Source organism: Biomphalaria glabrata, chromosome 2 (genome assembly GCF_947242115.1).
Source record: "Biomphalaria glabrata chromosome 2, xgBioGlab47.1, whole genome shotgun sequence".
In the NCBI taxonomy this organism is placed as follows: Eukaryota; Metazoa; Mollusca; class Gastropoda; family Planorbidae; genus Biomphalaria; species Biomphalaria glabrata.
In genome coordinates, this window is record NC_074712.1 from 868,253 (window position 1) to 884,000 (window position 15,748).

The 15,748-nt window shown below is 35.9% G+C and overlaps 1 pseudogene; it reads right to left on the reverse strand.

The window, feature by feature from the left end:
- Window positions 1–212: 212 nt before the first annotated feature.
- On the reverse strand, window positions 213–9,750 carry LOC106070502 (glutathione peroxidase-like; annotated as a pseudogene).
- Between the last annotated feature and the right edge of the window lie 5,998 nt (window positions 9,751–15,748).

Below are 15,748 nucleotides of genomic sequence, written 5' to 3' on the forward strand. Positions count from 1 at the left end.
AGCGGTTCTCAACCTTTTAGTCTCGGCGACCCCTTTTTGCAATCCCCCACTCTGCCGCGACCCCCCCCCCCGCACACACACACACACATCAATAGAAGAATGGACAAAAACAATCCATTTTTTCGATGGTCTTAGGCGACCCCTGGCAAATCGTCAATCGACCCACAGGTTGAGAACCCCTGTTCTAAAGCAATAACCCAAAAAAAATTGCGTTGTTGTTGTTTCAATGGCTTTATTCTTTGAAATAAATTCAAACGATATGAAATCACCATGGAAACGTTGTTTATGTTGCTATACCTCCTCTAGGAATACTCTACCCCAGGTCTAGGGACGAATGCACTAGTCGGATAGACTTGAGATATGTGTCAGTGCAGTCCAGCAGCTAGTGCTGTTGATGGACATGACGTCATAAGTTTCCCATTGAAGTATTGCACATTTTTTGTTATCTAGGTCATGGCTTTGCCTCTGCTATTATTGCACAACCTTTACATTATACACACACTCACACACACACATATATATATATATATATATATATATATATATATATATATATATAGGCCTATATTACTGGCAAATCAAGGGAGGGGGGATCACTATTATAAATTATTTGGTATATGTATTACATTTTTTTATATCAAGTTGCCTCCCTTCTCTAAAGTCAAATGCAATCATTGACAAGTGAAGTAAAATGGAAAGAGGACCCGTACCTGATTTTTCATTATCACTCTGCCGCCTGTCCCCCCTTTTTCTGACGAAAACATGAAAGTCAAATATGGCGACAGTTTTTTATGTAAGTTCTAAAATTATTTAATGGCATACATTTCATAATCATTTAGGGCCTAAACCGAGACTTTGTTTTGAAAAGTTTAGAATTGATAAGAAAGTTTTAAGGGAAACAAATGAAATGAGTTTTTAACCCTGATACTGTTTTCCTAGTCGCCTTTTCGCAGTCTCACATTATCTATTATATACATAAATTCTGCGATAGTCGTTGTCTAGTCTTCTGAATGTAACAGCGTGCACACAGGGCCGGCCTTAAGCCACTGCAACCTATGCGGCCGCAGTGGGCCCTGCACTTTCACAGGCCCCGCGCTAATTCTAGGTGTAATTAAATTAAAACATTATAACTTAAATATAATAACAGGGTTTCCGTGGCTTCATGATTTTTCAGGAACTCCTGGAAATCTGAAATTTCAAATTATATGAAAAAGTCATAGAAATCTGAAATTATTAAAATCTCCTGAAAACTCATAAAAATCGCCTGAAAAATAGACAAAATTATCATTTTGGGGTGCCAATCTTTCGCGCGGTTGGAAGAAAAGGCGTTGTCAGCTTTCATTTAATAAAATTGTATTGCAAAGACGTATGCATTTTCTAATACAAAATCTTTATTTTGACATTATGCTTATCCCTACCCAGACGGCCCCGCGCAATCAGTTTGGCATTGGGCCCCACAATTGTTAGGGCCAGCCCTGCGTGCATAAATCGCATTCATTTACTTTTATGTAACTAATTATATTCACATTACCTTTTTTTTTTGTTTAAAGCAATAAGTAGATCTTATTTTAAAGTAATCTTACAGATGAAATGTTATAGGTCGGGATGGCTGGACTGTCGTTCGGATTTATCGACGGTCGAGGGTTCAAACCCTGCCCGCTCCCATCCCCCGTCGTCCTGCGGGAGGTTTGGACTAGGAAGTAAACTATCTTCAACTCTGAAGGAACATCCGAATTATGTAAAACATTTTACAAACATTTTTACGATGCTTGTGAAGCAGATCAGAAAGCCATGATCTAGGCCACAGTTCCTCAAACGAACAAAGATCATAAGATCATGTGACATCTTGTTGATTTTTACAATCTAAAACCAAAAACACAACCAAAAAAAAACAAAGAAGGCTGTCCTTGTTTGGTTGCTGCTGGTAGCGTCAGGTCAACACCTGAAGTCAATATTTACACTGGTCGAGATAATTCCGCGTCAATAAAAAATGTCAGTGACTCAGGGGTGACAGAAGGATGAGCCCTGTGGAGCACACGCCCATCTTTACCTACAATAAACTTCTCCCAGTTCCACGCCACGTCATTGGATTGAATCGGTGAATAGAAAAGTCTGGAAGGCTGGAATGTTGTCGTGGTGGCTGGACAGTTGCTCTAGGAATAAAAAAACAAACAAAGTTACGTGAGGCCCACAACTAAGGACAACAGACGTTTTATCTTGAAATGATTTTAAACATTCTCAGCCTAACTGCTTTATTGTGTATTGTGTTGGACGGTCATCAACTTCTTATCTTATATAATACAGACGTTACTTTTTTTTTTATTATAGCTTTTATATAGCGCTACTTTCATGCTTATAGCATGCTCAGAGCGCTTTGGTCCAATCTCATTTGTGGACCAGTTGGGGGGGGGGGAGGGGGTATCTAGGAGTTGGTTTTCCGTGCTGCCTTTAGGCGCTCAGTAAACACAACTTTGCCCGAGTCGGGTGTCGAACCTCGAGCCCCCTTACCCTCTCGACCACGCATCTTCAAAAAAGAAGATGATTACGTCCTACGCGTCATGCATTTAGTCATGCGTATTAACCAATGACTTAAATTCTGCCAAGTCACTGGTTTTCCTGGCTAGCTCAGCAAACTTTTAGCACCAAACTGCTGGTAGACAACTAAACCGCCCTAAGCGTATTATGTCTAAACTTAAAATAACCTCTTTTTTGTGAAATATGTATTACAATATAGACAAAATCAACATGAGATGAAATACGAGTAGTGGACTTTAGTAATAATATAAATGATACCGGTATTTTTGAACAAAATCTTACTCACTACAAAAACGCGTCTTTTCACTCTGGCATTCTGGAGTCAACTGTCTTACTCTAGACAGCTTATTTACACTGAATAGCCGCCAACCAATCGGTAACTTCTTACCGTCACCATAGAAACACATACACACAGTCCATAGCTTGTATAGGTTTTCAAGTATTAATATAAATAACTTATTTATCAGGACAGTTATCTCGTCTATTTCCTTTCCCCCCCCCCCCCCCCCAATTTTTTGTTTTATTTTTGGAACCGCCACTGATTTCAATGTCACGCTTACCAGTAACAAGAAATTTCTAGCAGTAGTAATAATTGCTTACCTTTAAATAGGTGTACAGAGGATGTTCATTGTCTCCATTGACTAGAATTTTCTGCATCAAAGTAAAATTGGGCGTGAACCCATTGCCAGGACGCACGTATTTGATGCCATTGTAAATTTCTGTTGCGTTGGCACCAGGCTCTTGCTGGAGATAAAAAAAATTTGGAGTTACCGTACTTTATTGTTAGATAGTAATTTGCATTGCAAGCAACAATCTCTAAAGCTCTTGGTCTAGAGCAGCGGTTCTCAACCTTTTAAGCTCGGTGACCCTTTTTACAATCCCCCACTCTGCCGCTACCCCCCTCCCCAACACAAACACACATACAGAAGAGTAGACAATAACAATCCATAATTTCGATGGTCTTAGGCGACCCCTGGCAAATCCTCAATCGACCCCCCAAGGGGGTCGCGACCCACAGGTTGAGAACCCCTGGTGTAGAGGTGGCTCACAAATGATAGATTCTAATACTTGCAAGTTTCTTTTAGTAAAATAACCCATTTAAAGGTTACAATACAACTAGTAAAAACCTATGTGCCTGTAATATTTTCTTCATAATTAATGATGAATCAAATCAGTCTCGTACAACAAATATACAAAAGCCAAACAACGAGAATATGAAAAAGAGATTATTTAATGGGAAGAACTACACATTTACATCCGTGTAGCTCAACACTGTACGATCTATTTACCTATTTACCTTTTATATATCAATAAAAATTAATTAATAGACACTATTTAATAAAATACTTGATTACTTTCGAAAATATTCATGTTTTTTTTTTAGGAACAATGAATAATTGTGCTAATTTTAACTGGAATGGGAGGTAGGAGAGGTAACGTGCTCACAAATTGTACCAGAGAGACAGAGTGAGTTGATACAAGCTTTGAACAAATATCAACACTGATCATCATATCCTCGCTACACTTTTAATACCTATTAGGCTTATGTTAGTTTTGCGGGGTTACTCTGATGTTTTATTTTGGTGAAAGATGTGAAGAAATCTGGCTTTTACTCACCAAGCCAAATATATTACAGGGAAATGCTAAGATGGTAAAATTACGATCACCATATCTGGAATTAAGTGCATTCATTCCAGAATATTGATAGGTGTAGTCTCAGTAGGTTGCCACATTGACGATTAACAGAACCTGGTAGGAAATAGCGGATATATGTCAAGGTTACAGAGCAAAGCATAGTGTAATAATGACAAAACAACATGGATTTATATTATCTAGTGGTTTCCAACCATTATCTGCCCGAGTGTTGTTACCAGTCGTTGACTTGTAGCACCAAACTGCTGGTAGACAACTAAACCGTGGTAGGCGTAATATATCTTAACTAATAAAACTTCAAATAACTTGAATAACTTCCTTTTGTGGGTAAAACTAAATAGAACTGTTGTATTTATAATATAAACCAAATCAAGTTGACATAGCTGTGGTAGACGTTAGTAATGATATTTCTGAACAAAATCTAGCTTACTTCAATAACACAACCTTTCAGTCTCAAGTTCTTGAGTCGTCTGTCCTAACTAAGACCAAGTGACGACAATGCCACTTTTGTTGCATCATTCACAACCAATCCCTAACCTCTTCCCACCGTCACTGTATAAACACACACACACTCCATAACACCGAAGACTATATACGTACATTTCCGACATGCGGGCCGCAATAAACAAAAAAAAAAAGTCCTCCAGTACAATGGAACCGGGCCTCTGTGGCCTCATAACGAACTCTGGTTTTCAAAGCGTTACGGGCCGGAAACGGTCCTTGGTTCAAAAGTTGGACAGCACTAGTTTTTATCGATCCAACATGAACATTGTGTGGATGTGTTGACTTATTTGTGAGGATGTGTTGAGTTATCTGTGTGGGTGTCTTGAGTCATCTGTGTGTGTGACTTGAGCTATCTGTGTGGATGTGTTGAGTTATTTGTGTAGATGTATTGAGTTATTTGTGTGGATTTGTTGAGTTATCTGTGTGGAAGTCTTGAGTTATCTGTGTGGATGTATTGAGTTATTTGTGTGGATGTATTGAGTTATTTGTGTAGATGTATTGAGTTATTTGTGTAGATGTATTGAGTTATTTGTGTGGATGTATTGAGTTATTTGTGTAGATGTATTGAGTTATTTGTGTAGATGTATTGAGTTATTTGTGTGGATGTATTGAGTTATCTGTGTGGATGTATTGAGTTATCTGTGTGGATATGTTGAGTTATTTGTGTAGATGTATTGAGTTATCTGTGTGGATATGTTGAGTTATTTGTGTAGATGTATTGAGTTATTTGTGTAGATGTATTGAGTTATTTGTGTGGATGTATTGAGTTATCTGTGTGGATGTATTGAGTTATTTGTGTAGATGTATTGAGTTATTTGTGTAGATGTATTGAGTTATTTGTGTGGATGTATTGAGTTATTTGTGTAGATGTATTGAGTTATCTGTGTGGATGTATTGAGTTATCTGTGTGGATGTATTGAGTTATTTGTGTGGATGTATTGAGTTATTTGTGTAGATGTATTGAGTTATTTGTGTAGATGTATTGAGTTATTTGTGTGGATGTATTGAGTTATCTGTGTGGATGTATTGAGTTATTTGTGTGGATGTATTGAGTTATTTGTGTAGATGTATTGAGTTATTTGTGTAGATGTATTGAGTTATTTGTGTGGATGTATTGAGTTATTTGTGTAGATGTATTGAGTTATTTGTGTAGATGTATTGAGTTATCTGTGTGGATATGTTGAGTTATTTGTGTAGATGTATTGAGTTATTTGTGTAGATGTATTGAGTTATTTGTGTGGATGTATTGAGTTATCTGTGTGGATGTATTGAGTTATCTGTGTGGATATGTTGAGTTATTTGTGTAGATGTATTGAGTTATCTGTGTGGATATGTTGAGTTATTTGTGTAGATGTATTGAGTTATCTGTGTGGATGTATTGAGTTATCTGTGTGGATGTATTGAGTTATTTGTGTAGATGTATTGAGTTATTTGTGTAGATGTATTGAGTTATTTGTGTGGATGTATTGAGTTATTTGTGTAGATGTATTGAGTTATTTGTGTAGATGTATTGAGTTATTTGTGTAGATGTATTGAGTTATCTGTGTGGATGTATTGAGTTATTTGTGTGGATGTATTGAGTTATTTGTGTAGATGTATTGAGTTATTTGTGTGGATGTATTGAGTTATTTGTGTAGATGTATTGAGTTATCTGTGTGGATATGTTGAGTTATTTGTGTAGATGTATTGAGTTATCTGTGTGGATATGTTGAGTTATTTGTGTAGATGTATTGAGTTATTTGTGTAGATGTATTGAGTTATTTGTGTGGATGTATTGAGTTATCTGTGTGGATGTATTGAGTTATTTGTGTAGATGTATTGAGTTATTTGTGTAGATGTATTGAGTTATTTGTGTGGATGTATTGAGTTATTTGTGTAGATGTATTGAGTTATTTGTGTAGATGTATTGAGTTATTTGTGTAGATGTATTGAGTTATCTGTGTGGATGTATTGAGTTATTTGTGTGGATGTATTGAGTTATTTGTGTGGATGTATTGAGTTATTTGTGTAGATGTATTGAGTTATTTGTGTAGATGTATTGAGTTATTTGTGTAGATGTATTGAGTTATTTGTGTGGATGTATTGAGTTATTTGTGTAGATGTATTGAGTTATTTGTGTGGATGTATTGAGTTATTTGTGTAGATGTATTGAGTTATTTGTGTGGATGTATTGAGTTATTTGTGTGGATGTATTGAGTTATTTGTGTAGATGTATTGAGTTATTTGTGTAGATGTATTGAGTTATTTGTGTAGATGTATTGAGTTATCTGTGTGGATGTATTGAGTTATTTGTGTGGATGTATTGAGTTATCTGTGTGGATGTATTGAGTTATTTGTGTAGATGTATTGAGTTATTTGTGTAGATGTATTGAGTTATTTGTGTGGATGTATTGAGTTATCTGTGTGGATATGTTGAGTTATTTGTGTGGATGTATTGAGTTATTTGTGTGGATGTATTGAGTTATTTGTGTAGATGTATTGAGTTATTTGTGTAGATGTATTGAGTTATTTGTGTAGATGTATTGAGTTATTTGTGTAGATGTATTGAGTTATTTGAGTGGATGTATTGAGTTATTTGTGTAGATGTATTGAGTTATTTGTGTGGATGTATTGAGTTATTTGTGTGGATGTATTGAGTTATTTGTGTAGATGTATTGAGTTATTTGTGTAGATGTATTGAGTTATTTGTGTAGATGTATTGAGTTATTTGTGTGGATGTATTGAGTTATTTGTGTAGATGTATTGAGTTATTTGTGTAGATGTATTGAGTTATTTGTGTAGATGTATTGAGTTATTTGTGTAGATGTATTGAGTTATCTGTGTGGATATGTTGAGTTATTTGTGTAGATGTATTGAGTTATTTGTGTAGATGTATTGAGTTATTTGTGTGGATGTATTGAGTTATTTGTGTAGATGTATTGAGTTATTTGTGTGGATGTATTGAGTTATTTGTGTAGATGTATTGAGTTATCTGTGTGGATATGTTGAGTTATTTGTGTAGATGTATTGAGTTATTTGTGTAGATGTATTGAGTTATTTGTGTGGATGTATTGAGTTATTTGTGTAGATGTATTGAGTTATTTGTGTGGATGTATTGAGTTATTTGTGTAGATGTATTGAGTTATCTGTGTGGATATGTTGAGTTATTTGTGTAGATGTATTGAGTTATTTGTGTGGATGTATTGAGTTATTTGTGTAGATGTATTGAGTTATCTGTGTGGATATGTTGAGTTATTTGTGTAGATGTATTGAGTTATTTGTGTGGATATGTTGAGTTATTTGTGTAGATGTATTGAGTTATCTGTGTGGATATGTTGAGTTATTTGTGTAGATGTATTGAGTTATTTGTGTGGATGTATTGAGTTATTTGTGTAGATGTATTGAGTTATCTGTGTGGATATGTTGAGTTATTTGTGTAGATGTATTGAGTTATTTGTGTAGATATGTTGAGTTATTTGTGTAGATGTATTGAGTTATTTGTGTGGATATGTTGAGTTATTTGTGTAGATGTATTGAGTTATCTGTGTGGATATGTTGAGTTATTTGTGTAGATGTATTGAGTTATCTGTGTGGAAATGTTGAGTTATTTGTGTAGATGTATTGAGTTATTTGTGTGGATTTGTTGAGTTATCTGTGTGGAAGTCTTGAGTTATCTGTGTGGATGTGTTGAGTTATTTGTGTGGATGTATTGAGTTATCTGTGTGGATATGTTGAGTTATTTGTGTGGATGTGTTGAGTTGTTGTGGAAGTCTTAAGTTATCTGTGTGGATATCTTATCTGTGTGGAAGTCTTGAGTTATATGTGTGAATCAGCTTTTCTGACTATTTCTAAACCAGAATAAGCTCACAAGCTCATAAAGTTTTGCATAATGGAATTGTTTCTCTGTTACCAAAGTAGGCGAGAATGAACTTCTAATTAAAGTTGTTTAATTTAGGTTGACTTATCAAACTTTGTTATTCTTTCGATGCTGGCATTTCCAGTGCATTTTAGGGTGGCTATATGAATGCACTCTTGTGTTTCTTTATTTTTGTTTTGTATATTAGCATATATTTCAAAATATCTATTTATCTTGAATCTTTAAAGAAATCAACTTGAGATAAACAAAAACTAATCGAGACTTGAACAAAGAAAACATTTAAAATAATAAAAAAAAAAACATCATGGTCAGAAAAGTTGCTCTACAAATTATAAAAGGACTGTAGAATACACTAAAACTAAAGATCTCTTGGATATTTAATAATTTTCACTTGTAAATAAAAAGTTCTTACCTGACCTCTGAACTCTTCTAAATTGACAACTTTATTTCCGTCAATCTTTGTCACAGAGAAGTCATAGATTGTGCGATTATTATTGGAAGGTTGGTAACAGTTCTGCAACGAATCCAACAAACACCAGTTTAGTTAGCACACATTATGTGGATGACTTATGACAGTGGGGGGCGTAGAAATTGGATTGGCGTTTACTGTCACGGCAGTCTTAAGATGTAAAGGGCTAAATGATGGTGATTTAAATATAACTACACCGGAAGTTAGCGTAAGATGTAATAAAGTAGTGATTTACCCATAGACATAAATAAATATAGACTGGCCGAAGGAAGTAACTTCATGTAACTTGAAAACATGTATCTATATCTATTGTATTCGGATTTCCGAATTATGAAAAATTGCATGATCTTCATTCTTAGAGATTAAACAAAACTACACTGCCTCCTTATTTACAATATATATATATATAGGTGTGTGGCTGAAATAGATATGAATACTTAACTTTTATACTGCTCATAAATGCTGTATAATAAAGTGCACAAAATTGCAAGTCACAAATTTTCGTTTCATAAAACTCTTTAATCGGCCAGTCTATATTGATTACAAAGCACACACACACACAAATTCATACGCACCAAAACACTGTTAGAGTCGATCAAAGTCAAGAGACCACACAGTGTGGTCAAAAGACCCGTAAGTCTTGCAGACGACCACGTCCACATGGTGCAGAAAAAGGATAATGTGAAGTTCAAAACTTTTTATAGACCTGGCAGACGACAGCTTGTTGTCTGAGATGTTTCGTTAGGAGGTGTCAAGGTCGTTTAAGAAATGGGGGTAACTTCAAATGGGATTAAACTTCTAATTTGTCGGTTTGTTTTGGTTTATTTTCAATACACGGGAGACTGAAAACTCTTGCTTTGGTTTGCATTTAAATTCTAGAAGGCAGTTTAGGTAACGTATTAAGCTATTTTATGTTTCCAACACTGATATTTAAGAAAAACAAAAGACAAATGAAGTGATAGGTAGGGACAGCCACTAGATCGAGTAAAATAGTCAATACACCGAGTGACAGACTGCAATTTATCAACCAACTCAGCTGATTCTGCTAAAAAAAGCAGGGTTTTTAAATATATATTTTTTTTTTGGATAAACGCTTCTCCAGCTAGATGTAACAGTATTCATACTGATGCTTAAAGTCTGTCCGACCTCAGTGACCTAAGTGACCCGTATGGGAGAGCAGAAGACTGGCTAATTTGTTGTTAATAGCATGATTTGTTAGAGCGTCTATATTTGAATGTGTAATGTGTTAGGAACACGTAGTTGAGCGTGTTTGTAGTTTATTAATACAGTTTAGTGGTTGTTTTATCTTCTTAGCTTATATAATACAGATGTTACTAACCGTTACTTCAATGAAGAAGATGATTACATTCAGTCATGCATATTAACCAATGACCTCCATTCTGCCAAGTCACTGATTTTCCTGGCTGGCTCAGGCAACCCATTCCATGCTCTAATAGCACTAGGAAAGAAGGAGCATCTGTACACATTTGTCCTAGCATATGGAACAAGGAATGTGCCTTTATCTTTGTGTCTTTCAGAGTATTTTATTAAATTGTGTTTTTGTATTTGGAGATTGTGGTTCAGTGTTTTATGGTTGTCTTGGCTACAATGAGTTAAGAGATTCATTCGTTGAGTATTTGTGTGTAGAGTGGGCGAAAGCTGGTAGCCATTACGCAAGATCTAGTTAAACAGGTCAGAATATAAGCTGGGTTTATTGTCTGTTGGATTGACCTGACAAATTTTCATAGACTACTACGATGTCTGGGGGCGCTGTGGCTGAGTGGTTAAGCGCTTAGCTGGGTTCGAATCTCTGTGAAGGCTGGGGATTTTTTATTTCGGGATTTTTAGGGCGTCCCTGAGTCCAGCCAACTCTAATGGGTACCTGACTTTAGTTAAGGAAAGTTCGTCGCTGTACTGGCCACATGGCACCCTGCCCTTTAACCGTTGTCCAAAGAAACAGATGACCTTAACATCTTCTGCCCCATTAGATCGCAAGGTCAGAAAGGGGAAAGATTACTTGTCTGACAACATGCTAATGCAGTATTTGAAAAAGCGGACCTCTTGGAGTTTTCTTTTACTTAGAACTTTGTCATTTTGTCTTTAGGATAATTGGTCAGATTCTTTATCTTTTCAGCGGTGATTTCCAGTCCGTTTCTGTGGCCCATGGTTAACGCCCTTACTTTCCCCAACTAATGTCAGGTACCCATTAGAGCTGGGTGGACTCAGAGCTACTCAGAGATCTTGAAATTAAAAATACCTGTATTCACCAGGATTCGAACCCGGGACCCCGATTCGGAAGCCAAGCGCTTCACCCCTCAGTCAACTCTGTATAAAATAATTTTATTGGTCCCAACAAATGGACAATTAGTTTGACTACAACTGTCTACCTCATCATTACTAATGGTCTACGAACGCGTTGGATTTAGATCTAAATCCGTTGATAAAAGAGAAGCTGTAACATTGCCTTACTTGAAATCTGACGGGGAACATTTTGTGAATTTTACACAAAGTACAATTTTGTAAGATTTTGTGGTTTTTTTGCTTGATATATTACGAGACAGCTGGAGGTCACTCACAAAGGCCGCGGGATACACATTTGAGACCAGAAGAAATTTCGCTGCCTAGGACAGACGCAGACGGCGAAAAACAAATCTTAATCGATCACCGGCGGACAATGGTTATGCTTGCCCTGGATGTGGCAAAATATGTAGGTCACAGCTGGGGCTGCGTAGCCACGGGAAATACTGCATTCCTCATTAATCTTTGTACTCGAAGACAAGCCTTATTATTATTATTATTATTATTATTATGTTAGAAAAGAACGAGTATTCATTCTCTGGCGCCAGAGTCGAGTTTCGTTAAAGGGAAACAAAATTCATTGTAATCTCTTTATCAGTTTCCACCGTGGAATTATCTGGTGATGTGGCAGGTCTGCAGCAGTACCTCCCTCTGACAGGCAACGAGAATGTTCCTAGGAATGCCAAGGGCCTTGAAGGTATCTGTGAGGTCAGTTGTTATTATCCCCTCGGTTGATATAACATTGTGGTAGGCCTATATTGTTGTTTTAGATAACTTCCATAAACGCTTAATCTCCAAGCCTCGGTTCCTATATTTACGTTGTTTTTTCCAGCTCAGTTTTTTTATTAAATTGTGAGACAGTTAGTGATGGGCAAAAGTTAACTAAAAAGTTAGAAACTTTTAGTTTAACTAAAATAAATTAGTTGAGGCCATTGTTTAACTAGAAAAAAAAAGTTTAGTTAAAATCGTAGGTTAATTAATTTTTTTTAGTTACTAACTAAAAAGTTTAATTAAAATTTGTACAACTTTTCAATATGTGGTCAGGGTTGAAAAGCACATCCCTGTTTTCTGGTCATGTGATGTCAATAACTTAATTATCAAAAACAAAGATGCAGTTAACAACTATTTAGTCAGTCTGCATTTGAAGAGGGTAAAGTAAGATGCTGGTAGAAGTCATGGGATTAAATATTTGCAATTGAAAGTAGCAGTATTATATTATTATTATTATTATTCTAGTGGGAATCTGATTAGTGAGTTAGGTCAATATTTAGTGGTTTTAATCAATTCATTTGCGGCAAACAATAATTTATGAACTGCAGGAACATCAAGTACACCCTTTTTATAGTCTTAAGACTTATTATTGAGATCTAGGAATCGACAGTTAGACCTAGATAGATCTTAAAGCATTAGGATAACTAACTCTATAAAAAAAATCTTAATCCAGACCCTCTCTTGACCATAAAGTAAATAGACAGTGTCCAACTGATTTCAACGTCTGGTCAACTAGACATACACACGTAGGCCAAGTGTACAGTACGTGTGTAGTTGATGATATTACAAGACTACCTTGCATTTTTTTCATTACGCGTTATGCAATAGTGTTTTTGCTTAATGTGGAGTGGTCAGACGAGGCATGGCTAGTCAAGCATGTTCTTTACACTAAAATAGTTGCACACCCTCCCAGCCCAGAAAGTAAATAGACGGTGTGTCCAACTGATTTTAACAACCTGGCCAGATAGACGTACACGTGTAGGCCTATATAGTGTACTGAGTGTGCAGTCCATAAAGACAAGACTACCCTGTTTTTTTCCCTTGCGCGTTTAACAGTTATGCAATAGTGTTCATTGTATTTTTAGTGGTCAGACAAAAATAGCACATCGGCATGGTTAGTCAAACATGTATTTTACACTATAAAATAGTTATACTGTCAAATGTTTCTTAAAACTCTAACAATTTCGTTTCTATTTCATAGGTTACTAAGATCTAATTTTTAAACTTTAAATGTATGTTATTTAATATAAGTTTTAAAAAAAGAGTACCATTCTTTTCTAAATTATTTAGAAATCTTTTTAAAGAATTTTATTGTGCATTAAAGTTTATGTAAGAGACATATTCCTAATTTTATTATGGATAAATATTTCTGTCAACCCCCCCCCCCAAAAGTTTGTTATAGTTTAATTAATTTTCTTTAGTTTAGTTTAACTATATTTTGAAATTCACGATAAACTAATAGTTTATCTACTTTTTTTAAAAATTGATAACTAGTTTTAGTTTAACTTTTAAAAGTTAGTTTAGTTCCCATCACTAGAGACAGTGGTACGGCGATGTCAATAATGATAGCGGCTTTCTCTTTCTCACCGATGAGCAGCAGATCAGGACGATTAAAATCTACCGTTTTATCGGTCAAAATAGGCCTATCCCAGTACAGCATATGGTCAGTAGACTCCAGAACCTCTTGTGGTGAGTATTTGTAATAAGGAGGAGCATCCTTACCGATCAAATAATGTCAAAGCAAGAGCTGGTGTATTAGCTTTGCAACTTGGTTATGGCGACCTAGGTAGGCAAATTCTGATAGGGCTAAACATCCTACCATTATGTGTTCAATCGACTCACTCGCATTTCCACATTTTCGGCATTTGTCAACAATTATTATTATTATGTTAATGTAGTGTTATGAGTGTATGTTTGTGCTTCCAAAGCAACGAGAAGGAAAGAGCGTTAGTTTTTGATGATGAAGTCACTAGTTTTATTTTAAGAAAGAAATTCGTTCACGTTATTTAAAACTTAGTTCATTTAAATATATACACCTATATCTGTTTAGTTGTACTAGCTGTTTGGAGCTACAAACTAACGACCGACCAACAGCATGTAGGTAAATATTGTACACCATAACTTACATATCTACTTCGACAGACCAACATGTTCATAGTTGTAATATTGCTAGTCTTGGTTCGGTGTGAAGTTTTAACTCTTTCTCTCCTAATCGACGATACCATCGTTGATTTGACCTCATTAAATTAAAATAATGTTTAATTTTATAAACTATACTTCTATAAAAAGAGCATGCATTCCCCTTCTAGACCAAATAAAACATTTTCTGATAACAATCGAAAAAGTTATTGAAGCGTAATCATAACAGGGGAGTGAAATAGTAATGAGCAAAATGGAGAATTCCGTCAGAATGTGGAAAATAAATTACGGAGATAAAGAGTTAATACAACGAAGAAGCCGTCTGTAGTTATCTTTAGAGACGGAAGCTTGCATAGTGAGATTTTTCTTAAGATCGCGGCAAATCTCGACAAGTTTGAAATCACAATTAGCTTACTTGAAACGCCATTTCAACCGTTTGATCTTGTTTCATGAGACTGACAAAAAAAAAAGGCCAGTAAGCTTTACTTTAATTAACTCAGTATTGATACGTTGATTAACTGTAGGTCTGTGATCAATAACACGGTGGCTTGGTGTCCGTGACATCCATCAGACTGTTTTTTTTTTTTTTTTGCAATGCTTACAGTTTAATAAAATCATGTGTAGACATAAGTTATTTGATAGGTGTAGTAGTAATTTAATACAGCGTCCCGAATGGGAAATAGTGCAACAGAGGACATAAATAGAAAGCCTTCCAACTGATTCCTAAAATTTTTCCAAGCCTAATTGGACAGGATCTATACAAATCTTTTTCTTCCCTAGTGCTATTAGAGCGTGGGATGGGTTGCCTGAGTCAGACAGGAAATACAACGACCTAGCAAGTCATTGATTAACATCATAACATGCATGACTAACATATATGATGACCCCCCCCCCTCAATGTTTTCTCTTAAAGCAGTCATTTTCTGGCAGCGCTACGAACGAAATTATCTCATGGAAACAGTTCCTAACAGTATTCCGTAAGAAATTTTCAAAAGATTGAGTAGGTCTGCAGCAGTACCGCCCTCTGAGTGGTTATGATTACAATTATTAGTATTACCAGATCCGTTGGCCTTTTATCAGATGTTAGTAAAACGTCAGAGGTAATGAATGCTAGGACGTTACTTGTCAAGTACTTTTTATTTAGACTAGAGACGCTCTATGGTTGACGGACTCTGAACGCGACATTTAGTGACGTCATGGATAGTGGGGTTTAGTTTGTTCCTCTTGTTATTTTATTCAGTTGGCATTAGAACTTTGGGGGCGACATTATCAAGTAACGACGGGTATCGAGACCAATAGTTCAAGTCATGACCTGTGACGTGGCAACAAGCTATTGGTCTAAACTGCCCACTGATTGATCTCGACGAGGATCGACTGTGGCCTTTTCTGCATTAACTTTTTTTTTACCTTTTACCTATCCCTTAGTCTGTTGGACCGTTGGGGCACCAGGCAAGATTTGTCGACCGTCTTTCTCCATTCCTCTCTTTTTTTTGTGCCTTGTTTAGAACCTCTCTCAATGGCAG